Genomic DNA, 25,633 nt, shown 5'->3' with positions numbered 1-25,633 from the left:
GGTCTGATCAGCGCTGGAAAACCAGACTACCAGTGCTGATTAACTGCCAAGCTCTTTTTGAAGCAACTCCTGCACACGTGAGCATGGTCGGTTATAAAAACCAGCCTTGGCCAACTAGGAGCTCTATACCGCATTAGAATACGGTATGTTCCTGAGCTGCTCACAGGGCACACACAATTTTCTTTGGAACTTAGTACGGATTTCCTTCACTCCCAAATTCTAATGTCACCTTTCTGTAAATGCCTATCATTTCTTTACAATTCAAAAAATAAAAATAAAAAATGGTAATTTTCCATTTTCTCTCAGCCTCACTTTTTTGTCCTGATAAAGCATGTCTGGTATTTTCACCATGGGCACCTTTGCCACAGACGTCTTTGCGGCAAGCACTTTCGTGTTTTCACCTTGTGAACAATTGGCCATAAGGCAATTTCCATAAAAAACAGAGTAACTGGTTGGCAGTTTGGTTTCATTTACGATAAAACAACTGGTTGACAGTTGGGTTTCATTTCACCATTGAAGAATCAACCGCCTTCAGCACAGTTACTGTACTGAAAGCTGGTGGTCAGTTTGCTTTCATTTCTCCATTGACAAAGTTCCTTTTTTATTATGTAAACGTCACCTAGCCCCCATAACGGTCTATACGGTGGCCAGTAGCCATGGCGGTCTTAAAACAGCAATGATCACTACAGACACCAACCTGATAGAAAATATGGTGATAAAGCCAACGGGAGGTGTGAAATAAGAGCGAAATGCCAGACTGCACACTGTGCTGTACCAGAAAATGACAACACGTCGGTTACAACAACAATAAAGCTCTGTTACTTGCAGTATTACATCAGTATTTCTTCTCCGTTTCTCACACAACCCTGGACTATCAAAGGACATGTCACAATATGCCAAGAATGAACAACATTGTAGAAGGCTCTCACAGTGCAATACGCACCCGGGTAAAAATAGGTGACCTAGAATTTGGAAAACTGATACTTCTTAAAGAAGGAACAATTAGTAATGAATTTTACCGAATTTTTCATGTTTCATTATGTCCTTTCTAACATCCCCCTCTTATCTTTATTTTACCTCTGACGCCAAAACTACCTTATAGCCAACGAGTGACGCAGGAAAAATGTTTGTGGTAAAACTACCTAGCACACTAACTAATATGTGGCTCTTCTTGAAAATAACTACAACAATTTAATAACCTTTTTTTATCCTTTTTATAATTAAAAAATTTTTGAGTACAGTTGATACATAATGCTACATTAGCAAGAGGTCAATTTGATAACTCTGAAGGAGGTTTAAAAGGTCACCCAAGATACAAAGTGGTTTTGTGGAAACGAGGATGTCCCACCACATTAACAACATCCTCTCTGTTGGCATTTTTAATAAAGGATTCAAGAAAACTGTACTCCAGACCTTCTAAGGTGTTAATCAGCCAATCAAAAGTTCAGCTATTTGTCTCACAGATGTCAAATGTCAAAGCCACAATAAGGTACAGTATAGTAAAGTACAGTAAGGCCACAATAAGGGACAGTACAATAAAGCAAATGAGGAATTATATTCATTCACTCAAAAGTTATTGAATGCCCTGAGTGTGCCATTTATTGAGTGCCTTTCAGGCACTGAAAAGTCAAACAGAATACATAGTTCCAAATACTTTACAATCCAAAGGAGCAAGCTAAACAACTAAATAAAAAATTTCAGCAATATAATAACAGAGGGATGTGTTCTAAAGTGACTAACTTTAGGAAGCCAGAAAAACTCTACAGATGGTAACTTTAGCTGGTCCTAAAAAAGGAATTAATTAATTTTTTTTTTTTTTTTTTTTTTTTTTTTTTTAGCAAGAAGAGAGAAGTGCGTAAGAAAAAGAAACAGTAAGGGCACCAAAGGACAAAAGTTGCCTTACATAAGAAATTTCCCCATCACTGAAACAACCAAGGCTCAGTGACAGAGAAAGGAGAGAGGAGTCAGATAGGAAGCAAGATGGCCTTTTGCTATATTAAGGGAATCAGACTTCTTCCATGTGTTATGAGAATTCTTATACTGTTTGCCTGCAGGAGCTCATCAGGTCCTCAAACTTCCGGAAGATGGAGATGGGAGGGGTCACTCGGCAGGGAGATGGGTGGACACTCTTCCTCTACACCCAAATTTACATAAGCTGAAAACAACCCTCAGGGTCCTCTTGGTACCAACCACATAAAGAATGGCTTCAGATAATCTTTAAAATGTGGAATCTTAGAATGGAAAGGGAACCAGCAGAACAATCTCACTTCTTCCCGTCAACTACCAGAATCCCTTCTATACACCTCGATAAATGGCTCCATATTGGACAACAACTAAAATGTCCTCCTCCTGTCTTCCCTTCCTCAGAAGCACTTGCTATAGTTTTTCTAACTGGGCCATATTTGAAATCTTTTCTAAAATCTTCTCTAACGTGAGCCCCTCTTTAGAATGCACATGGGTTGTTCAGAGCTGAGCACAAAGAACCCAAGTGCCCTTCAACCACAGCAGAGCACTGAACCACACTGGGCTCTCTGAGTGGACAAGGTGTTTCTTGGTTGCACAGACCTTTATAAAAGTTAAGACCTGGATCAGATGAGATCTGTGGTCAAATAAACCACCTTGTCTTTGTTCATTTGAACTGTTCTCCTAAGCACCATTTACCTCTCCTTAAAAACCCTTATAATTGCAAGTTAACATTCAACTGTGTGATTACCTGAATAATATCTTTGTATCCCCAGCCCATGGGCCAATATCCTGGGCGCAGGCACAAAACTATCTGACGGTGTTTTGCTTTTTATTTCCTTTCCATTACCATTGTACTGTGAGGTCTCAGCATAGCACCTGTTACAAAGGAAGGGCTGGTTCAATAAATGTTAGATGAAGAATTAGATGTGTACACAAAAAATTACATGAAGCAAGATATGGTAGGTATGCTAGGACCGTTGAAATCAACATTCTGTGGAATCTCGGTGGAGATTTTTTCAACTTACTCTGGGAAGGAAAGGCATCGTGGAGGAATAAAAGACACCCAAGCCAACTTCTGAGTGGTGTTTCCACCAAAATTCCAAAGTAAAGAAAATATCTGGGCAACAGACCAACCGATGAAAACCATATTTTTGAAGAACAGTTATTCATATGGGAAACTGCTCATAATAAGTTCATAAACAGGATAAAAAACAGTATGCACGCCCCTCCCACACACACATACACAAGAAAACCCTGAAAGGAAATAGTTTAAATGTTAATAACAGTTATTGCTGAGTTGCAGAATTACTGGCGATCTTTATTTTCTTCTTTATATTCTATTGTAGTTTCCACAATTTTCTCCAATAAAGATCCTCATAATCAGCGGGGGAAATGAAAGTGCTATAACATTTTAAATCTTCAGGCTTTATCAAAAAAGGCTTCTGGATTGTTATTTTTTTCACAGTCATATTTTATGTGAAATGTTATAAAGCAGAGGAATGCCAGATAACAGATTTCAGTCCTAAACAATGTGGTTCAGTCCTAAACAATGCTCCCACCCTCCCAAAAAAAGTGCATTTATTCTCTGATCTACTGTTTTGCATCTTGACAACTGGTGTGAAGGGACTCATGTTTACAGGTTAATACCAGGAAATCAAAAGCCAGCATCAGTGACAGCACTACTCCACAGAACATCAATTCCCTTTCACACTCTCAACTGGGCCCTTCAAACAATGAAATACACACACCAACACCACCACACTGCAGTCAGCATATCAAACCTAGGAATGGAAGGGCTCTGATAACAGCTGAATATTATTATCAACAAAGGTTCACCTTTGAATTAATAGATAACTTAGTCTACAGTTAACAAGTTAAGAAGTATGACACCAAAGGCTGCTACTACCAAATAAAAGAAGGAAACTACACCAAGTCTTCCAAAACATGAGGCATCCAGCTTGTCTCCAGCAATCTCCCGGAAATCTGAAACAGGAGTTTCAAGTACCCTTGTGTATCCAAGACTATGTAAAATATAAAAGCAGTGGTGGGAAAAAACTACCACTTTAAAATAGATGTCAGACTTCCTACCAACAGTACTATCCTAAAACCAATCCAAATGGAAGAAAAAGGTTCTCTGAGCAGTGGTCATCAATCATGTCTCTTCCTTGTTCTGACAAAGAATGGGAAAAGGGAAATATCCAAATTACGAAGATACGCAATTTCCAGATAGCTAAACCCACATCCCCTGAGTCATCTCAGAAGGACTCCTGGCACAACCCACTTCTTTCACTCCCCTTACAGGCTCCAACCTTTGGCCTACTTGTCCCTCTTCTCTCCAGCTGCCATGACCTACCCACCTCCTAGGGCTCTGTTCCTCTCAGGACTTCTTGCTGAGGAACCTGCCCTATTTCACCCTTTACCAAGCCTCCCTGTCTCTGAAACAAACAAACCTGAGTATTTTGGAGATTCATCAGAAATCACTATTGATCAGCAGGTACGGTGGTAAAAAATGTAAGGCACACCATGATTAGAGATTCAAGAAAGCTCTTCAGTGAGAAATTAAAATCACAGCTGAAATGTAGGTAGACTTTGGTGTGCAACAGATGGGTCTGGGCAGCTTTAAGGCCCCAAACCTCCTCAGATGATTCTGATGTTCAGCCAGGGCTGGGAACTGCTGTTCTAAATAAACCCTCAGTCTTCCGCTGTTCGTGAACTAAGTGTATTCAAGATTCCACCACCTTCTGCAGGGAGGACCTCCAGTCCTCCATTTATTCAGATTCTAGGCCACCCAGCTGGGAAAGAAGAGCAGGTGTGACACTGCAAGCCTCTGGAGTCTGGAAGTTGGCACAGAAAGGGTAAGGTTCGGTCGTGTTAAGAATTCACCTCTGTGAATTCCTAGCATTCCCCAGGCTCCACAAGCAGAAGGTGAAGTATGTGTAGGAGTTATCCACACTTAAACCCTTAGCCTACCTGGTGGATAATGACATGCATGCGGTTTTGTAGAAAATTCCTTATGAATGATCTCCCATATATGCAAGATAAATTAGAATTAACTTCTTTGCTTACAGCTTAGATCAATTAAAATCCAAGTGGTGGCTTTTGCTATGACAAAGACCTAAATACACATTTTTTGCTGAGTTAACTTTTGCATTACTTTTTTCAAATTTGTGGTATATTGTCTTTAATTGAGAAACAGTGAACAAAATATTTTGCAGTATCTTCTCACTGTGGGAAAACCTTACAATTACACTGCCATTTTCTGTAAGTTACAGTTGTTTCTCACAAATTCAAATATTTGAATACCTTGCATAAAGAATTTATGGTGCACTGATACCTCACTAACACACTAGGCTCTGCAGAGTAGGATTTAGATACAAATGTGATCAATGTTGGCTTCTATCCAAGAAGATGTTTCCATAACATCATACTGATGCTCTAGAAACTGACCTCAACTGCTCTGCAGCATTTTAGCCATAAGAAACTGAATCATATCAAAAGTATCTGCCTTAGGGTTTTATTTAAAAGTTAAGCACAATAAAACCAACCATTTTAATAGCTTGAGAAACAAGAAAGCTGCAAAATCCAGTAACTCAAGCACTGGAGGGTTATTATGCTGAAGTCACTTTCCCTCTGTGAAAGAAACAAGACATTTTTCCGTGTGCTAGAACAGAAAATCATGACACATGCCTACTAGGGAACAAATGTTTGACAGATAAAATGGTTACACAGAGGGACAGTTTCAAACACATGTATGCATACCTTGTCATAAACTATCTTTTCACTCACATTTTTATGTGCTTTCTATAATTCAGAAGATCCTAACAGCTCGAGAAGCCACACACACAACTTTCTTGGCCACAGTACCCATTCCTGTCTGATTACTGAATTAAAAACAAACTTTCAGATCTGACCTTTACTATTTTTAAATAGTTCTGTGTTAAAAATATTTATTCAGTGTATCGCGTTTAGCATCTACCCATATCTAAGAGCCAACAAGTGTTCACAGGGAAGTATGTGCACACGTAACATAAACCAGATGGGAGGTATGCAGTGAGCACAAAGTACTGCACTAGGACTCAGAAGAGCGGAGTTTGAAGTCTGGTTAAACCACACACTCACTGAACCTAGTTAAGCCTCGTCCAGGCCACCCATACATTAAAGACTGTTAAAACTTGACTTGTCTACACAGCAGTGTGGAAGGTATGTATCAGTGAGGTAACACATTTACAAACGATCTTAAACTAAAAACGTACAGTATTTTTCATCATGCAGTTGCTGTTCTAGCTAGAAACCACTAGGGCACCCCAAAACAAGTCAAATAATGTCCCTCTGTTTACTCATCTTTTAACTTTTGCCACTTCCTCCTTCCCTCCCTCTCTCCCTTTCTTCCTTCACGTAACAGATATTTGCTGGGCTTCTACATAGACCAGACACAGTTCCAGACCTGTCCTGCCCAATACCATAAGCAGGAGGAACATGTAGCTTATATTAAGCATTCAAAATGGCCCTAGTCCAAATTGAGACATAAAATACACACTGGATTTTGAAGACCCGGTACGGACAAAAGAAAGTAAAATGTCTCGGTAATTTTTTATACTAATTACGTGTTAAGAAGATAATGTTTTGGATATTAGATTAAACATATGTATTATTCAAATTAATTTCTTCTCTTTGTGCTTTACTTTTACATGGCAACTAGAAGTTCAATTTTTTTTTAAGTTTTATTTATTTATTTTGAAAGAGAGAGGGAGAGGGATGGGGAGAGTCAGAGAGAGAGCAAAAGACAGAGGACCCCAAGTAGGCTCCGTGCAGTCAGTGCAGAGCCCAACGCGGGGCTCGTTCCCACAGACGAGAGATCACCACCTGTGCCTAAACCAAGAGTTGGACATTTAACCAACCTAAGCCACCCAGGCGCCCTCTAGAAGTTCAGAAATTTTTAAATACAGAGAGGCGTACATTAAATTTCTATTTAACAATGCTATTCTAGACCCTGGGGAGATTTTAGGGAACAAAACCAAGTTCCTAACCTCATGAAGCTTATGTTTAAACATCTACAACCCTAAGATCTTCAGTAATCTATAGAAAAGGGAAACTAAATCCAGCAACTGTGTGTAAAGAGGACACTAGGATGGATGGGCCACACACAAGGGACAAACCTTCTTCCCTCTAGCCTTTCCTTCTACCCATGGTAGGGCCCACGGTCCCAGAACAATCAAGCAGTAAAATGGTGAGCTAAGACCTTGACCATCTTGGGAAAGACTGTCCCTCCCCTGTTAGGCATGCGCTCTTAAAAACACAGCCACTATTAATCCGAACTTAGTGAGGGAGAAAGCTTTTAATTTGGGAGCATCGGTAGTTTCATGGCATCATTTGCAGTACTTTGGCTTGAGCCTCAGAAACACTTTTAAAAGGTTTTCAATTGTAGGAAGAGGTTTCTTAACAAAGACACCCTGTCTGCATTCTAACACTCTCATTTATTACGAGAGTTCTTCAACGAGTTCCTCTCCATGGGTCCGATTAACCACACCTCTCCCAAATATCTCCTAAATACCGAATTCCTCGGTCCCCGCATCACAGCCAGAATGCTTCCAGAGAAAGGGCAAGAAGCTGAATTCAACAGCACAAGTCATGGCCACAGTCTCAACGTTCCTAATGGTCTTAGACGGTCAAATGAAACTTGAGTCGGGCTGACCACATGCCAGCTAAATGTAAGGTTACTTGTTTTAAGATTTTAAGGAATTCCTGGAGGGCGAGTTTAATTTAGACCAAATGGGCCTGTTTTTCTACAGCACTCTTCCTACCAAAAAGGCATCGTGCACACCTGAATTTCATATTCCATGTGTGTTAGGAACTTACCTTAAATTCAAACCACAACATGGCAAATGTTTTGCTGGCCCATCCATCTTTCTGGCAGATTATAAAGAAAATCGGGGCTCTCAAGAGATTCTCTGCACTATAAAATGCTCTAGTGGGTGTGGCAGGAAGCTGAGAGGCTCAGGTGTCAGGGCAGGTAGTGTTATCTCATAACTGATCCCATCTCTGTCCTCTGCTCACGCTGTTCTCCCAACCGGCGTGCCCTGTCCCCTCTGCCAACTTCAACATTACACCTCCGTGAGGGCCCAGCCTAGAGCCTGGCCCTCCCAGAAATTGTTCCCAGCAACCCCAAATACAGAATAATCTTTCTCCTTCTTTCTCAGAGGAACCCAGTCAACCAAAAATTGCATCATCTATTTATCTCTTCTCTAGGTATTCAAACACCTGTAACTCAGAAGGGAAGCAATTTAGAAAGTCAGTATGATGCCTGAGAATTTATCACCCTCCCTTTCAATCAGCTGTGATTTATCTGAGCTTTATTCGGCTACAATGATGAACCTAACGCCAGGGACACAAAAAGGACCCACAATCCCAATACTCACATAATTCACAGTCTAGGTGAGAAAAAAAACAAAGTCAACAACCATCCTGCCACCTAACGAACACTGTATTAAAGGTGTGGGGGCGAAGAGCCACGGGAACCTCCACGAGGGTTCTTCTCCCTCGGTGAGGGAGGAAAGCCTCACAGAAAGGTGATATAGAAGCAAACACTGAAAACTGAGTAGATGCTGGCAGGGTAACACGGGAAAGGCATTTCAAAAGCAGTAAAGCATGGCACATTCAAAGAGGTAAGAGAGTATGTTTACAACTCTTGTACAGAACCACTAAAAAAAAATGTCTTCCAATATATTAAATTATTCGTGTGGGCATTTGAGGCTCTACATAACAGACCCCAAGCCACTTTTGCTATATTTTCCATAGTACAACATAGCCAGCAAGGGTGAGCTCTCTGAAACTAGCTCAAATTCTACTAACTGCATAGCCTTACACAAGTTTCTTAACCTATCTATCTATACCTCAACTTCTTTATCTGTAAAATGGGGGTGATAGTACTGCCTACCTCAAAGGGCTCTTACGTTGTTATGAGAAAATGAATTGAAACAAATAATTATCACAAATTAGGCATTCAGCAAATGCTTGTATTAGTATTATTACAACTATTATTATTTACTTTTCCAAGCTAGACATAAGAGCAAATCTGAAGTTCTTGTCCCCATCACCTACCCATGCCTCAACATTTAGAACTTTCTATGCCCACCCAGCAAGACATTGCTTAAATACCACCACCTACACGAAGCTTCACTGAGCCTGCTCACCTCACCCATTAGGGAAATAAGTGTCTCTCTCCCTCCTCTGAACCCCCAGTCTGCGGGCCCCTCTTGGAGCTATCTTCACTCTAGTATCACTACGCACGCGTCGGATTTCCCAACAGGCCTAGAGCTCTTTCAGGGCAGGGGCTACAACTTGCCAATCTCAGTCTTCCCCAGAGAACCGACAGCCCTTTTCACATATGGGCACTCAGTGTTTGCTGCTGAACAAATTAAAATACTCTCCCCTTTAATTAAGTCAAGAACAGACTAGTGCTTTTAAAATTGCCGTAGCATCTACCAAGCTATTCTTCCTAATAAAAACCCTTACGCAGAGAGAAATTCGGTGCAATTTTACATGGCTCCTTTGTAAGTGAATCCTAAGAAAAGTCAATAGTAAGATGTTCTTAAAGTGAGTGACAACTGACAAAACTGAGTAAAAACAGTAAAAACTGCTGGGTAAAACAATCTCTCCCCTTTCTACATCCTCTGAACGTGTTCTAATGTAAATTTGTTTAGGCTATTGTTGCTTTTCTGTTCCATAGTTACAAAAGGTGGGACAGAGTTTCCACAGCAATGCCATTTTCATTGCTTATCCAGATTCTGAAGCCTTCTGTCTGGTTTTACCACTTTCTACCACCCATGTAAAGGAAGGCTAGCCTGGAACCACCCAGAACACTTGGCTTACACAATTACAGTGTCAATACCAAAGTACACAGGACTCTTACCTTTGGTGTCCTGGTCCTCAGTGAAAGCACAGTGGAAAACCAGAATCACCACTCTTCCTCCAAAACTCACCTACCTCAGAACATAATTATTGCTAAGTACAACTTCATTAAAATCCTAAACTTTAATTAGCCAAGAAAAATTTTAAGTAGGATTGGCTTCCTCTTACAATAAAAATGTTTTGACATTCAAGCAATTAAAAGACAGCCTTCATTTACTTTGCCGTATTGGTGATTTTTCTAAAAGAAGAGCCCTAAAAAATAAGGTTTAACAAAACAAAAAAAGAAAAGAGAACAGAATAAAAGAGAGCTCAAGTGGTACCTCCCGGTCTTTAAAAAACACATATGCAATTGTTTTCCACAGTATCCCACTGAATCTCATGGATTCAAAATGAAAGAATCAGGCAAACAGAATGTGAAACACATTCAGAGACGAGGACGCCAAGAACCTGCAACCTGAGTTCTACAAAGTAGATGAGAAGTCCACAAAATCATCACACTGCAGTTGCCAAGACAGTAACAAAACAGGACTTTTCAATTCAATAATAATGTCACCTTATAACTGAGATTATTTTGAATATTTCTAGGACCAAAAAGATCATGAGCAAATGCACTAGAACAGCTGCTTAAACCAATATCCTCATTTTTCAAGCATTGAAGCTGTTTACCCCTCATGTCAACAAATGTAAAAGTTCATAGCTACAGGACTCTTTTATTTAAAAAAAAAAAAAAACAAACACACCATATCTGGTGTATGGATCACCATTATCCCCAAATTGACAAAAATCACTATAAATATGCCATTTCCTCCATAGTCTAGGTGCTTCTAAATACACTAAACAAGAGCAGAGGGGGAGGGGAGGATTCCAAACTCATGAAGTAAGTGACACACAAATGAATGCTATAATTTACACTTTGTCCAAATATCAACTGTGTAATCATAATAGCTAGGTATTAACGTTCTTTTTTTTTCTTGCTCTCCCAATTAAAAGTGGGAAAACTTACATTTTTTCTCACATCTGAAACATGCTTTAAGAGGCTTATGTGAACAGCATTTAAATGTTGCTAAAGCCACGAGTAGTTAGATCTTTGGTCTTCAAGGGCCATGGACCTTATTCTCAAATACGACCATAACCATGAAAGTTATTATGGTGATTAAGAGCTCAGACATGGCTGGATCTAAAAGCACTGTAAAACATCCATATTACCCATATTCCACTTGAGATCACGGCCTTGCTTCCCAAGGCTAACAGCTATGCCGCTCTATCAAGGCCTCCTATCCCTAACACTGCTCTAGATTTTAGATCTGTTCTTCCCTCCCTTCTAAAAAACTCAATGGACCTATTCCCTTAAGGTCCCATTCTCTAGGTAAATTACAATGAGCTGGAACGCCAGAGGCAGACGATTATCTCAACACAGAATTTCTTCCTCAGTGATAATACCAGCACTTAACAGGTGTCTTTAGAAAGCATCCCAAAATACCAGGTTGAACATGGGGCAACTTAGAGGTAAATTCTTGAGGCTCTTTTAAATAACAACATTCAGCGATAACAGCGTTTAGGGAGTGGTCTATTCTACTTTCATGTTGGACTGGACCCAGGCTGTGAAAGTGTCACGAAATAAGCGTTATTTTGGCAAAGCATAGGGCAAGTTTTCCACCGTGGAGAATGTAATACTAAAAGTTATTTGCAAGAACCATTCAATTCCCAAAGAGCATAAACACAAATAGTTTAATCCCTGACTGTCCAAGAACACATTAATTACTCAATACACCGATTTACATAGATGCCCCACTGTGTAATTTTTTAAAGACTTTCCTGTCTTTGATTTTACATGGAAGATACCCTTAACAAGCCTGTTAAGTCTATATTTCTCATTTATAGGTGAAGAAACTGGCAGTGTATTTAAACCACTTACCTGTATTAAAACAGCAACTCGATGACTTTTGAGTTCTAGGTCAAGGAATCTCCTATTTTATACGACAGGCATAATGTGTTCATTTTCAAAATGAAGGCGCTTGAAAGAAAACAGTGTCTACCAAACCAAACACAAAGAAGGTAGAACACCACGAACACTTTCTAATGTGAATGAAATCCACAGCAAGAAATACATTAGTTCTCACATCACTGAAATATAATGGACACCCCCACATACAAACACACTTTCTTTTTTTCCACACATGGCAAGAAAGGACACTAAATTAGCGTTTTGCCTACTGCAGATCAGTTTTAACAATAACATACATCAATTAAAAAGCCTCATGTAAGTAAACTAGAAAGTAGATAAAAGTAGAGACTAAGGGGCACCTGGCTGGCTCAGTCAGTTAAGTATCCGACCCTTGATTTTGGCTCACATCATGATCTCACAGAGATCAATCCCTGCATCAGGCTCCACAACGACAGTGCAGAGCCTGCTTGGGATTCTCTCTCTCCCCTTCTCTCTGTCACTCCCCCATGCATACGCTCATGCATGCTCTCCCTCTCTCTCAAATAGACATTTTTTTTAATTGTTAAAAAAAAAAGGAGATGACTCAATATATGCCTGCTTCCATTCCTTCCAGAAATGACAATAAATGGAAATAAAAGAGACAACAGCATATAAGAGATGTCTACAAAATTCCAAAAGATGAGAAACCAATGTGTAAGTGGAAAATGATTCAGCAAACTGGACAAAGCTGAAATCTAACTGCTAAAGACAGAGGAGTGCAGAGGCCACCAAGAAGAATCTTCAACTAAAAAAAAAAAAAAAGGTCTGTTAATGATGCAGAATTCCAGAAGGGCTAAGAAACTGAGATCCTATTAAGGGGTGAGGCTGAAAACAAAAGAATTGGTACGGTTTAAGGGTCTGCATCAAGGAAATTTCCCTAATCCCACAACTGAGCAACTTACTAATAAGGATGAAAATGGGGTTTAATCTGCATGCAACTAATGAGAAGATCTGGCCAGGCATACGTGAGGGTAGGAATGACTCCCTGCACTGAAAACATGAGGTGTCAAGCTCCATTAGACAGCCAGCAGGCTGGAAGACTCTTCAGGAGAAAGTGGCCAACCTGAATGAAAGATCACTAGAAACTGGCACCTGGGGACTGTCATTGAAATGGCAGGGCCCAAGCTAATCATCCAGAGGAGAATACCAGACACTAGCCCTACCATGCACACTGAGTTTGTAATCAACTTTTAAGACAAAGACCAACACCAGAGAAAAAAGAACATTATAACAGGAACAATTTATCATGAAGAGGTAACAATTATAAATGTATATGCATCTCAAAGTAGAAGCAAAAATAGAATGAAGGAAAGAAAAGACAATGATATGATTACAGTAACAGATGTTCACACTCCATTTCAGCAATTGATAGAATTAGACAAAAAAAAAACAAAATCAGGAAAGACATAGAAGATATGAACAACACTGTCAACCACCTTGACCTGACATTCACAGAAAATCTAAAACTGAAGAATACACATTCCTTTCAAATGCATGTGGCACATTACCAAGAAAGACCATATAGTCTCAATAAACTTTTTTATAAAAAGATTGTAATCACACAAAGTATATTCTCTGACAACACAGAATTAAACTAAAAATCAGTAATAATAAGATACCTAGGAAAACTCCAAATGTATGAACATCAAACCACGCACTTGTAAATAATTCACGGATCAAAGATAAAATCAAAAAAGTAAATTAGGAAATATTTTGAGCCAAATAGCAACAAAAGTAAAACATATCAAAATTTGTGGGATGCAGCTAAAATAGTACTTAAAGGGAAACTTAAAACTTTAATGCTTAATTCAAGAAAATAGAAAAGGATCTATCTATCACCATGACCCTAACATTCTATCTTAAGAAATCATAAAGAGCAGAGCAAACTAAACCCAACATATTAGGAAGAAAATAATAAAGACCAGAGTCAATGAAGTAGAAAACATACAGACAACAGACAAAATTAGCAAAACCAAAATACAGGTCTTTAAAATTACCGTCAAAACTGACAGACTTCTAGTTAGATCAAAAATAGAGACAAAACACAAATCACCAATACCAGAAATGAAAAAACATATACCACCAGAGATCTTGTCAACGTTTAAGAGGATAATAAGAGAATACTTGACACAACTTACATAAAGCAAATAAATTTCTAGAAAAATAGAATCTATCAAAATTGGCACAGGAAGAATCAGAAGATCTAATTAGCCCTTTACCTTTTAAAGATAGTAAATCTGTTGTCAAAAATATTCCAAAGCAGCAAAAGAACAACTCCAGATGATTTCACTGGTGGATTCCATCAAACATTCAAAAAGGAAATTTAACTTTTTCAGAAAACAGAGGAAGGATCATTGCCCAACTCACCTTATAAGGTTAGCAGAATGCTAATACTAAAACCCGACAGAGACATTACAAAAAATAAAAATTACAGAGCTGTATCCCTCATGAAGATAGACACAAATACCTTTAACAAAACCTTAGCAAATCAAATCTAATAATATATTAAAAAGGTACATTATGAGCAAGTACAGTCTACCCCCAACAATTGGTTAACATTTGAAAATCAATCCATGTAACAGACTAAAGGAGAAAAATATAGGATCAGATCAGATATAGAAAAGGTGTTTGACAAAATCCAGCAGCCATTCATGATAAAACTCCCACAAACTAGGAAGAGTTAGAGAAGTTTCTCAAACTGATGAACTGTAAAAAAAAGAAAAAAGAAAAAGAAAAAGAAAAAAAGAAAAACACCCAAAAACAACATCACACTCAAAGGTGAAAAACTGACTTGTTTTTCCCCCGAGCTGAAGAACAGGCAGAATGTGTGTCCTTGTCACATTTTAGGCAACAGGAGGTCCTAGCCATTCAGGAAGGCAAGAAAAAGAAATAAAAGGCATAAAGATCTAAAAGGAAGAAGTAAAACTTCTTATTTGCAAATCATGTGATAGTTTGTGTGCAAAGTTCCAGCAAATGTACGAAGCAACTATTACAGGGGTGCCCAGGTGGCTCAGTTGGTTAAGCGTCCTGACTTTGGCTTCAGGTCATGATCTCACAGTCCACGAGTTCACATCGGGCTCTGTGCTGGCAGCTCAGAGCCTGGAGCCTGTTTCGGATTCTGTGTCTCCCTCTCTCTCTGCCCCTCCCCCGCTCATGCTCTGTCTCTTTCTCTCCCTCAAAACTAAATAAACATTAGAAAAAAAAATTTTTTTTTTTAAATAATACTGTAAACGTTAAATGACAGCTTGGCCAAAAATTCAATAAAATTATCATTGGGAGTGGGGTGCCTGGCTGCCTCAGTCGGTTGAGCATGTGTGAGTTCAAGCTCCACATTAGGTATGGAGCTTACTTAAAATTAAAAAAAAGTAATCTGGGTGTCACCTGGGTGGTTCAGTCGGTTAAGCATCCAACTTCGGCTTGGGTCATGTCTTACGGTTCACAAGTTTGAGCCCCACATCAAGCTCTGTGCTGACAGCTCAGAGCCTGGAGCCTGCTTCAGATTCTGTGTCACCCTGTCTCTCTGCCCCTCCCCTACTTGTACCTCTCTCTCTCTCTCTCTCTCTCTCTCCCTCTGTCTCTCTCAAAAATAAATAAAACATTTAAAAAAAAACTTTTTAAAAATTTTTTTAATTATCACTGGGAGGATGGGGAAAGACAAGTCAGGAAGTTAAATCCTTATCTTCTGCAGGAAATAGTCAAAAGATAATGCTTAGAGTTGAAAAGCCGAGCCACAGGAGTAAAAATAACTTCTTTAGACATATGGCAGTAAATGCCAGAAGAAACAGTTAAAAAAGAAAACCCTGAAAATGGCTGCTTCTGAAAAGCAACAGGTGGAGCTTAAGAACTTTTCTTCTCAAGCCTGAACTATGATTTTACTTCGTATTTAAACCGGGGGTATTATTACTTTGCTAAAAAAAAAAAAAAAAAAAAAAAAAAAAAAAAAAATTAGTTTAAAATAATAAACATTTCAAATAAAAATCTATAGTGTCAACCTTGGGGCCTCTGACAAGGAAGTATTTTATAGTAGTTTATAGACAAACCAGTCTATAGTTTATAGTAGTTTATAGACAAATCAGTTTGAATAAAACACATGAAACGTGCATAAACAATTACAAAAATTTAAAATGCCTACTTGAAAAACAAGTTCAATAAAAACATTCAGTAAAAATTAAGACGACAGAAACACTGAGTCCCATATCAAATATATCCAGTTTCCTGATAAATACTGAAAATGGTAATGAAGGAAGTAAAACACTTTTTCACAAATATTCACATCAGGACCACCTGGGTGGAGCATCTGACTCTTGATTTTCACCTCAGGTCATGATCCCAGGGTCGTGGGATCGAGTCCCACGTGGGGCTCAGTGCTGAGTGTGGAATCTGTTTAAGATTCTCTCTCTCTCTCTCTCTCTCTCTCTCTCTCTATATATATATATATGCGTGTGCATGTGTGTGTGTGTGTTTATATACACATACATATATATATATAAAAAATGAAAAAATTTTTCTTTTAAATATTCACATTAGCCTCAAAGAATACATAATATGCCCCAAAGGCCTTTCCACACACAGTAACCGGCAACTTGATTTCCATTCCTCGGCTGCCCAAGGTAACCTGCAGTGTGTTCCAGTACCATCTAAGAGCTCCGAAGACCCGTTCCTCACATTCACAGAGACTCCCTGAATGGACACATCACCAGGCATTTCAAATAGAATGTCTCTAAACTCCACACCACCCAATCTCTAGAAAGTGAATTATTTCTGAGGGTACGTTTTATAAAACAGATTTCACGTCACAAAAATACCAGTAGGGAGGGGAGAAAGAGAGGAGAAAACAGACAAAATTTTGAGGAGCATACACATTTTTAAAACACTTCTAACATTTTAACTCATTCCTTTAGATGTTAGGTGGGAGGCTTCTGGAAACCCTGAAATGCTATTCATAGTTCCATCTCATCAGAAACATTCCAATTAAATGAATGATATTAAGGTAATTATCTAAGAAAACACTCAAGGGAACTCTACAGATGGTTTCTACAGTAGACTCCATGCTGTGGGGCAATTTCTCACTGCAGATGTATGTGGCCCGTGTACTCATTCCTGTGCTTGTCAAGTGTAATCTGTGATTATGCAATTGAACATTACAGCCACCTCAGGCCATTCCGTGTTTAAAGAGAAGTGTTTATGGCCATATCCTGCCAAACAACCATAATACCACTTAACCTCAGTCTAACCACTGCTTGAATGAACTTGTTAGGGTTACAGTGAAATACAGATGCAAAACAAATAGTAGGCCAAGGAATGTGATGTCCACATACTAAAAAGAAGGGGGTAGGGTGGTGGTAAGTCCTTACATAATGCCCCTTAGTCACTGCGGCAGGATGTACTTGAGCATTTACATTCTAAAAGCTGACAATTACAGTATGGAACACAGATAAAAATAACAAAATCCAAACTCCAAAAAGAAATGAATTCCTCTGAAGGGTGGGGTGTGTCATCTCAGAAAGCAGCCCCAAGTACAATGCTGTTTCTGGATCTATCCAAGCAAATCAGTAAATCTAGAAATAAGAGAAAAAGATGAATCTGAGAACACTTAAAATGTGCTGCATGGAGTAGACTGCACGGGGCTATTGACTGAAATCCACTGCATATCAATAGCAACTAAGAGTCACTACCACCCAATTGCTTCCTATGATCTAAGCTCACTTTGTGGAGCTAGAGGAACTTTTAGTCAACAAATCCACACGGGAAGATGAACCAACTGATTCTCTTCTGTTGGCCAATTATGAAACATTGGCCAAAAATATTTCCTTTTAAAAATGCTTATAAGTTAAAAACCAGGAATGAGATGAAATGCTGATGTTTTAACTCTGCTTTACTCTAAGTTTTTTTCTTTTTTTTTTTTATAATTTTTTTTTAACGTTTTATTTATTTTTGAGACAGGGAGAGACAGAGCATGAACAGGGGAGGGTCAGAGAGCGGGAGACACAGAATCTGAAACAGGCTCCAGGCTCTGAGCTGTCAGCACAGAGCCCGACGCGGGGCTCGAACTCACGGACCGCAAGATCATGACCTGAGCCGAAGTCGGCCGCTTAACCGACTGAGCCACCCAGGTGCCCCTTAAAAAAATACAGAATTCAGTCTCTAAGGCTGAGAATCCAGCAAAAGATCTATTTCAACCATCCAGCCACTGTATTTTAAGGCTTAAAAAGGAGAGACTAAGGACACTAAGAGTTAAGAAGCTGACCATCACATGTCTCCAGACTATGCCACTTAGACCTCAGTTTTATCATTCAAGTGAAAAGTGAGTGACATAGAGTACACAAAGAATATGTGAAACCATATCTTCACTAAAACTCCATCTATAATAATCATTACTGAGAAATAACCACCGATGGCCACTTAAAATACTCAAAACTATGCCTTCAATAAAATTATAAGAACATATATTCCAATGTGCTTAAAAAAAACTTTGAGGCTGCATTCGGGTGTTCTCATCAACTCAGATAGATCATTTTAATCTTGCGTTCATCATGAATGAACAAACCCATCCAGAAGTATTCACCTTATTACTCAAGGTAAGGGGAAGCATTACTAGAATTCCATTTCGCAATTCATCTACATTACCACTGACGAATGTTCTTATTGACACTAATATAATTCAGGACTGATAGCTGATTAAGTACAGAGTGAATTATTTAGTCCAATATTATGTTATCAGTGAGGAAACAGCATTCATTTACCAAGGTTATTCTGTTAGTTAATAAATAGAATTCAACAACAATTCCCCATCTAGTGGCCTCTTTCGCTCCAAAATACCAATTATTCTATTCAATAAGCATTTATATTTATTAATTACTATATTGCTTTTATTATACTTACTACAAAATCGAATAAAGCATGGACTATTTCTGCACAGGTGAAATTATTAATGGCATTAAGAAAGCAAAATAGGGGCACCTGGGTAGGGCTCAGTCAGTTGAGCATCTGACTTTGGCCCAGGTCACAGTCTCACAGTTCGCCAGTTCAAGCCCCGCATTGGGCTCTGTGCTGACAGCTCAGAGCCTGGAGTCTGCTTCAGATTCTGTGTCTCCCTTTCTCTCTGCCCCCTCCCCTGCTCGCACTCTGTCTCTCTCTGTCTCTGTCTCTCTCTCTCTCTCTCAAAAATAAATAACATTAAAAAAAAAATTTTTAAGCAAAATATACACATACAAGTAAATTACAAAGTAATTTGTGATGTCATTAATAAAAGTACCATCTCTGATTCAGTGAAATCCTGGCAGACTGTTTAGCATAGTAGTTGGAAGCAGGACCTTTGAATCCTAGACCCATAACTAGCCTTGGGCAAGTGATCTGACCTCTCTGATCCTCCATTTCAAAATGCTTAACCTGGAGACCACCACCAAATCAGTGGGTTACTAAGAGGAAGAAATAAGACTATGTATATAATAAGCTCCTAGCAGAGTACTAGTACAGCATAAGTACTGACATTACTGTTGCACTGCTGTTACTACTCAAGGAAAAAGTATGAAGCAATCACAGCTAAGGGAGTTAAGAAACATACACACTAATCTTTAAAAGTCTATCCAAATAGTGACAGGATAATACAACAAAAATAAAACAAACAAAATTCACAAAGATCATACGAAAAAGTTCTCCAAGGTCTAGTATATTTTGCCACAATTTTTTTTAAGACTTAAGTTCTTTTTTTTTTTTTTAATTTTTTTTTAAAGTTTATTGATTATTGAGATTAAGAGACAGGGAGAGACAGAGCATGAGCAAGGGAGGGGCCAAGAGACAGGGAGACACAGAATCCGAAGCAGGCTGCATGCTCTGAGCTGTCAGCACGGAGCCCGACACGAGGCTCAAACTCACAAGCCAAAGAGATCATGACCTGAGCCAAAGTCAGACGCTTAACCAACTGAGCCACCCAGGCGCCCCTTTAAGTCTAAGTTCTATCCTGACTTGAGCAGAAACTGTCTAAGATTTCATAAACAAGACATTTACTGCTTTATCTCCCAGTATCTATAAAACAGAGTAAATAGTTTAATAAGAATTAACTAATGATTTAATAAGATCTAAGAAGAATGTTCACTAGCATTTTTTTTTTTTCTTTTTTTCTCACTAGCATTTTTAATAAAAGTGAAAGACTGGAAACAGGCTAAATGTCCAACAATATGAAAATATATGAAAAAATCATGCAGCTATAAGAAGAATGAGAGGATGAGAGGGATTTATATATTCTAATACAGAATGATCAAAAACATGCTCTCAAACTAAAAAGAACACAAATATATAAGACTCTATGTTGATACAACCCAAAAAAATAGTATGTCACGTGTATACATATTTATGCACTTAATTCATACACAAAGCATCAAAACTATGCAACCAATGACAACCTCTTGGTTTTATTCTGCATAATTCTTTTATTTCACTATTTCAGTGACACCGTATTTTTATATTACTTGTTTAACTCATGAGCCTCAAGGAAATTCAACCAATAAATAGACTAGGCTAAAATCAAGTAAAAATAAGTCTTAGAAAGCATTTTATAGTTTACAAAAGGATTTTGCAATCCTTTATATAAATCCTTTAAAGTCTCTTAACACGGTATCTAATTGGATCCCCACAATAAACTTCTAGAATTTAAGGTAGTATCCTTATTTCAAAAATAGGAATGGACACTGGGGCGCCTGGGTGGCTCAGTTGGTTAAGCTCCCAACTCTTGATTTCGGCTTAGGTCACGATCTCACAGTCGTGGGAGTGAGCCTCGAGTCCGGGCTCATGCTGGGCATGGAGCCCACTTAAGATTCTCTTATGCCCGCTGCCCCTCCCCCACTCGCATGGGCACAAGTTCTCTCTCAAAAAAAAAAAAAAAAAAAAAAAACCTGAGAACAAACTTAAGTATTTATTAATCCAAGGTTAATAAATGCAGAGTCAAAACGGAAACACAGTCCGCTCCACCCCCATCCTAAATTCACTGTTCTGGTCTTCACACCAGAACACCATAAATTGAAAACACACAAATTGAAAACACAGTCATCTTACAACAAGGCTCTCTAAATCTCTATAGTGCTTCTATTCACGGGAGAGTCACGGGAGAGTCCGGAGTGTGGAGGAAAAGGCATTCCAGTAGGAGTCAAGGATCAGGGTTCCAGTCTGAACGACGTCATCGCTAAGACTTCACAGTAAACCAAGTTCTAGGACAATGGTTCTCTGTGGGCTGCACATCAGGTTCAACAGTGATGTTTTTTTAAATAATAGTACTAACTCAAGCCTGATCTCCAGAGATTAGCATTTAATCTGTTTATTAAAAGCTTCCCGGGTTATTCTAAATTACAGCTTGGTAAAGACCACAGATATCCTTATCTGATGAAAATAAAAATAAAAGATATTTAAAAAATCACTTTGCTATATATACTTTGCAGAGCTAAAAATGAGGGATGAATGTTTTATGAGAAAATCTCTTATAAGTAATAAAATGCCTCACATATGTAAAGGAAGTATTATTTATTCATTCAAACATGTACCAGGCATGTGCTGGGACCGAGAGTGGAGGCATCGCCCTCAGAGGTGAGGAAGCTGCCACATCCTCAAGTAACTGCCGAGCCCTGGGAGCAGGCACAGCAGAGTTCAAAGATGGTGGTGAGCAGACCAGACATGGGGCCCAGGAGTGACGGTAGAAAGAGGGCTTAGAAAGGCCTGCACAGAGGAGACCCTCGAGCTACGTCCTGGCGTTCTAGACAGAGGGCACATCACACGCAGGCAACATGGCCAGAGGTCCTCAGAGAGGTCTCCAGCTCCTGGGGATTCTTGAGACCCTCGCAGGGTTAAAGGTTAAGGTTAAAACTGTTTTAATATTAACGTTAGGACACATCACCACCAAAACCTAGGAACAGCCCAAATGTTCTCCAACTGGTAAATGGGCAAACAGAAGTATTTTCATACATTGGAATAAGACTCAGCAATTAAAGAAAAAAAAAAAAAAAAAGAATCAGTGATATACACAACAGCATGGATGAATCTCAAATGTGTTATGTTAAATGAAAGAAGCCAGCCTCAAAAGGCTACGACTCTGCGATTCCATTTACATGACATTTGGGACAAAGCACAACTACAGGACAGAAAAAGGTCAGAGGGTATAAGGCTAAGGCAGGGGAACATTCTAGAGTGATGGAAATGTTCTTTATCTTCTACAACCACAATGCATTTGTCAAAACCCAGAGAAGAACTGAACACTTAAAAAGGTGAATTTCACTGTATATAAGTTATGCCTCAATAAATCTAACTTTTAAATATAATAGCATACAATTTGCCTTTTCTTTCTTTCTCTCCTAAATGTACAGTGTTTGCCAGAAACTGCAGGACTAATGATGTCATCACTCTGCAGCTAAGGGGCAATGATGTCATCACTCTGCAGCTAAGGGAATGCAAGCTTATATATTCTAATGCTCTAAATTTTTCTCCATTTCAATACAGTAAGTAGTAATGGATATAATCAACATCAACACTAAAGTTCTCTTGGGGCTTCAACAATTTTAATGCTAGGGTTTCTGAGACCCAAAAGTTTGAGAATTGCTGTGACAGGCAGTGGGAGAGGCCCAGGAGAGTTCTCAGCAGAGAGTAAGGGGATCTCACCCTTGCAAAGAGCCGTGCAGGGAGGTGAGTTAAGAGTTACTACAGAGGTCAGGGGCGCCTGGGTGGCTCAGTTGGTTGAGCATCCAACTTCGGCTCAGGTCATGATCTCGCAGTCCATGAGTTCGAGCCCCACTTCGGGCTCTGTGTTGACAGCTCAGAGCCTGGAGCCTGTTTCAGATTCTGTGTCTCCCTCTCTCTCTGACCCTCCCCCATTCATGCTCTGTCTCTCTCTGTCTCAAAAAATAAATAAACGTTAAAAAAAAAAAAAAAAAAAAAAGTTACTACAGAGGTCTGACTAAGCTGATCCCAGGATGAACTGGAAAGAAATTATGTCCATACACCATCTGCAGCTTGTTATAAATCCCAAGCCAGTTTGTCTCTACTGAGCTCTCTTTGCTGGTGTGCTCATGTTTTGCAAACTAATTTCTGTTCACTGGTAACACAGTCAGGAGACAGAGCCTGCTACAAGAGCCATCCTACAATGCTTTACTCAGCAGTAATTTTTGGATTACTCACCCAGTTGCCACAGTCCTTCTTCAAAGGATGCTATTAATTTAAAATTGAATTTTACATATTTTAAACTTGAAAAATAACCATCGTAATGAGGTGCAAAGGCTAATATGGGGGTGGGAGGAGGACTCAATGCCTCAAAATCAATTAGAAAAACTAGGTAATTGATTAAAAAGCCAATATATGACTTCTATGAAATATGCTTTTATTTGTATCCATAAAACTATGACAATCCCAACTCAGCACAATGTTTTCTATGCAAATGTTTTTTTGACTGGGGGGAGCTGTTTGTGTCCGGTCTGCACAGTTCCCTTTCCTCCAGGGGAAAATTCATTTCTAAATACTAGCCCTGTAAATTCCAAATTACTTCAAGTACAGGGCTTTTCCTATGATCTCTTATGCCCAGAGCTATTCTTGTACTTTGGGATGCCACAGAGGTAGAGAAATTAATCTGAAAATCATCTATGTGTTTAAACTTCAAATACATGGAAAATAGATGACAGAGTAATCGATCAATTATGGGAAGGAAAGGGTAGGTATTAGAAGAAAGGATGATTTCCTTCCTCCATCTAAAAAAAAAAACAAAAACAAAAAACTCAAATACAACTTTAGGCCATTATGAGTGTATATGTGTGTTAACTGCCATCACATATTGATTGCTTCTCTAATGGTTTTAAGTGGCCAACTCGGCTGACACCTCTTATAATCCCAAACAGGTGGAAACCTGTCTAGGGTAATCAATTTGTGCCTTTTAAAAAATTCACCTATACTTCTATTCATGTGAAAGGGGGTAGGGGACATGCCAGACTCCTGCCAAAGCAGCTGTGTATTATTAAAGATAAAGTAAAATTAGCTCCTTACCTGAAAGTACAGTCCTTTTGATCGACTTCTTATACAGGAATCTTGGATATTAGTTTACTGTCATTCACATTTGAAACTGAACCTATGGATTAAAAAGGGGAAAATAATTAATTGGAAATACATGCACAATGAAGATAAAAACATCAATCTGATCAGAGATGAGATTTCCGTACACTTGTTGAAGCCAAATGGTTTCTGCAGGAAACCTGTTTTCTGTGACTCAAATCCAAAATGGAAAACGTGGGTGGTTCTTCCTGTCTCATCATTAAGAGTCAGCCAATTGGCTGATAAAGTTTTCACACAACTTAAGCTCAAACTCCAGCCTTCCATCTGCTCTAATACCGTCATACCTTGGGGAAATGAAAGAGAAATAAAGGCTTTCTTCAGCCTCAAAAGAAGACTTTCACGGGCACCTTACTCCATCCAGACTGTACTTGAGCACAAAACTTCAAATCTTCAAAACTTCAAATCTTCAAAACTTCAAATCCAGAAGACGTGAAAAAGAATGAGAGCTACATCACAAAATAATCCAGGGGCTTTATGGCTGTCTCTGACTTTGGAGCTACGATTTCTAAAAAAAAGACAAACGAGTCTGTGTTGGGCACTAAACTACAATCAAGCGCGATCGTGGAGCAGGGGCTTCCGGCCCGGTTGTCTTAACCACAGAGCTGCACTGCTTCCCACCCACAAATCACTCACCATGTGCCAGGACGTGCCTGCCAACACATTCTGTATTTGGGCTTCTCAACATACAACTCTGCCAGACTGGGACGTGAATCCAGTTAATTCTGCAGGGTATTTCTGCGTATCCACCTAGAGCTAGTAAACTAGCCAGTGTGATACACACAACTGAAAACACACAAGCCACGGGACAACTTCAAGGAGAAAGAGACCACGGGTACGTGACACTAGCGTGGTGAAACAATCATGGGGGCCTTTCTGCCAAAGGCCTCCTCACATTTACACCTCTGACCAGTGGAAAATCTGCAAATGTAATAAGACCACAAAAATGTAGATGGCTACTTCCAACGTCAATACAAGGACTCCAAGTGACAAACTGCTCAAGGGCAGCAACTGTCCAGCTCCTAAAGATTCCAGGCCCCATCTGAAAATTCCTCACCCTCGGGGGTTGTCTCAAAAATGCTAAGAGGCTAATGGAACTTATGCTGCTTAGCAGCAGAAGGAAGGGTCTTTCATGAGTCACCGGTGACTGCTCGACAAGTTCTCGCGGAGTGACTCCCCTGCAGTCACATAGGAGAACCCACCAGCCAGACTGAAGCGAGGGGGAACAGGCCCCCAAAGTATTCACCCTGAGGGAACTGCTTCCTGGGGAGACCGTGAAACTTGAAACACACACACCGCCTGTAAATTTTTACGTTTTAGGAAATACGGGTATGGAGGTACTAAGCAGATTATGAACAAATACGTATCATAAGCTCCTGGAGCTGGAAGAGACTGCAGTACCCCATTACCACTGTAAAACCCTCATCCTACAGATAAGATTAAGTCAAATTCTCCTGACTGCCAGCCTGGGGCTCTTCCTATCACACCCTGCCCTTTCATCAACTGTGGAAACGATATTTTGGAGCCTATTAAAATCAAGCTACAAATCAGTCTGCAGGATAAAAATCTCATTTAACCATGTGTTGCAAAAAAAAAAAAAAAAAGATTAACACAAAAGATTAAGAAGCAAAACCTTTAGAGTAATTAATTCCCTGCTTGGGGAAGGGGTAGGGAGGAGCTGGCTGTCTTTCTCCACACAAA

The 25,633-nt window shown here is 39.3% G+C and overlaps 1 protein-coding gene across 13 annotated transcripts in view; it reads right to left on the bottom strand.

Annotated features, from left to right (window-relative positions):
* The window catches only part of SIPA1L1 (signal induced proliferation associated 1 like 1), a 362,552-nt gene that overhangs the window by 302,063 nt on the left and 34,856 nt on the right, over positions 1-25,633 (bottom strand). For 10 of the 13 annotated variants that reach the window (XM_042943676.1, XM_042943662.1, XM_042943675.1 and 7 more), the window contains one exon: positions 23,870-23,951. The gene's annotated coding sequence lies outside the window, so the exon portion shown is untranslated. The other 3 variants (XM_042943670.1, XM_042943672.1, XM_042943671.1) reach the window with 3 other exon arrangements.

Source organism: Panthera leo, chromosome B3 (genome assembly GCF_018350215.1).
Source record: "Panthera leo isolate Ple1 chromosome B3, P.leo_Ple1_pat1.1, whole genome shotgun sequence".
NCBI classification, from domain to species: Eukaryota; Metazoa; Chordata; class Mammalia; order Carnivora; family Felidae; genus Panthera; species Panthera leo.
This window is presented reverse-complemented; position numbering and strand designations above follow the sequence as displayed.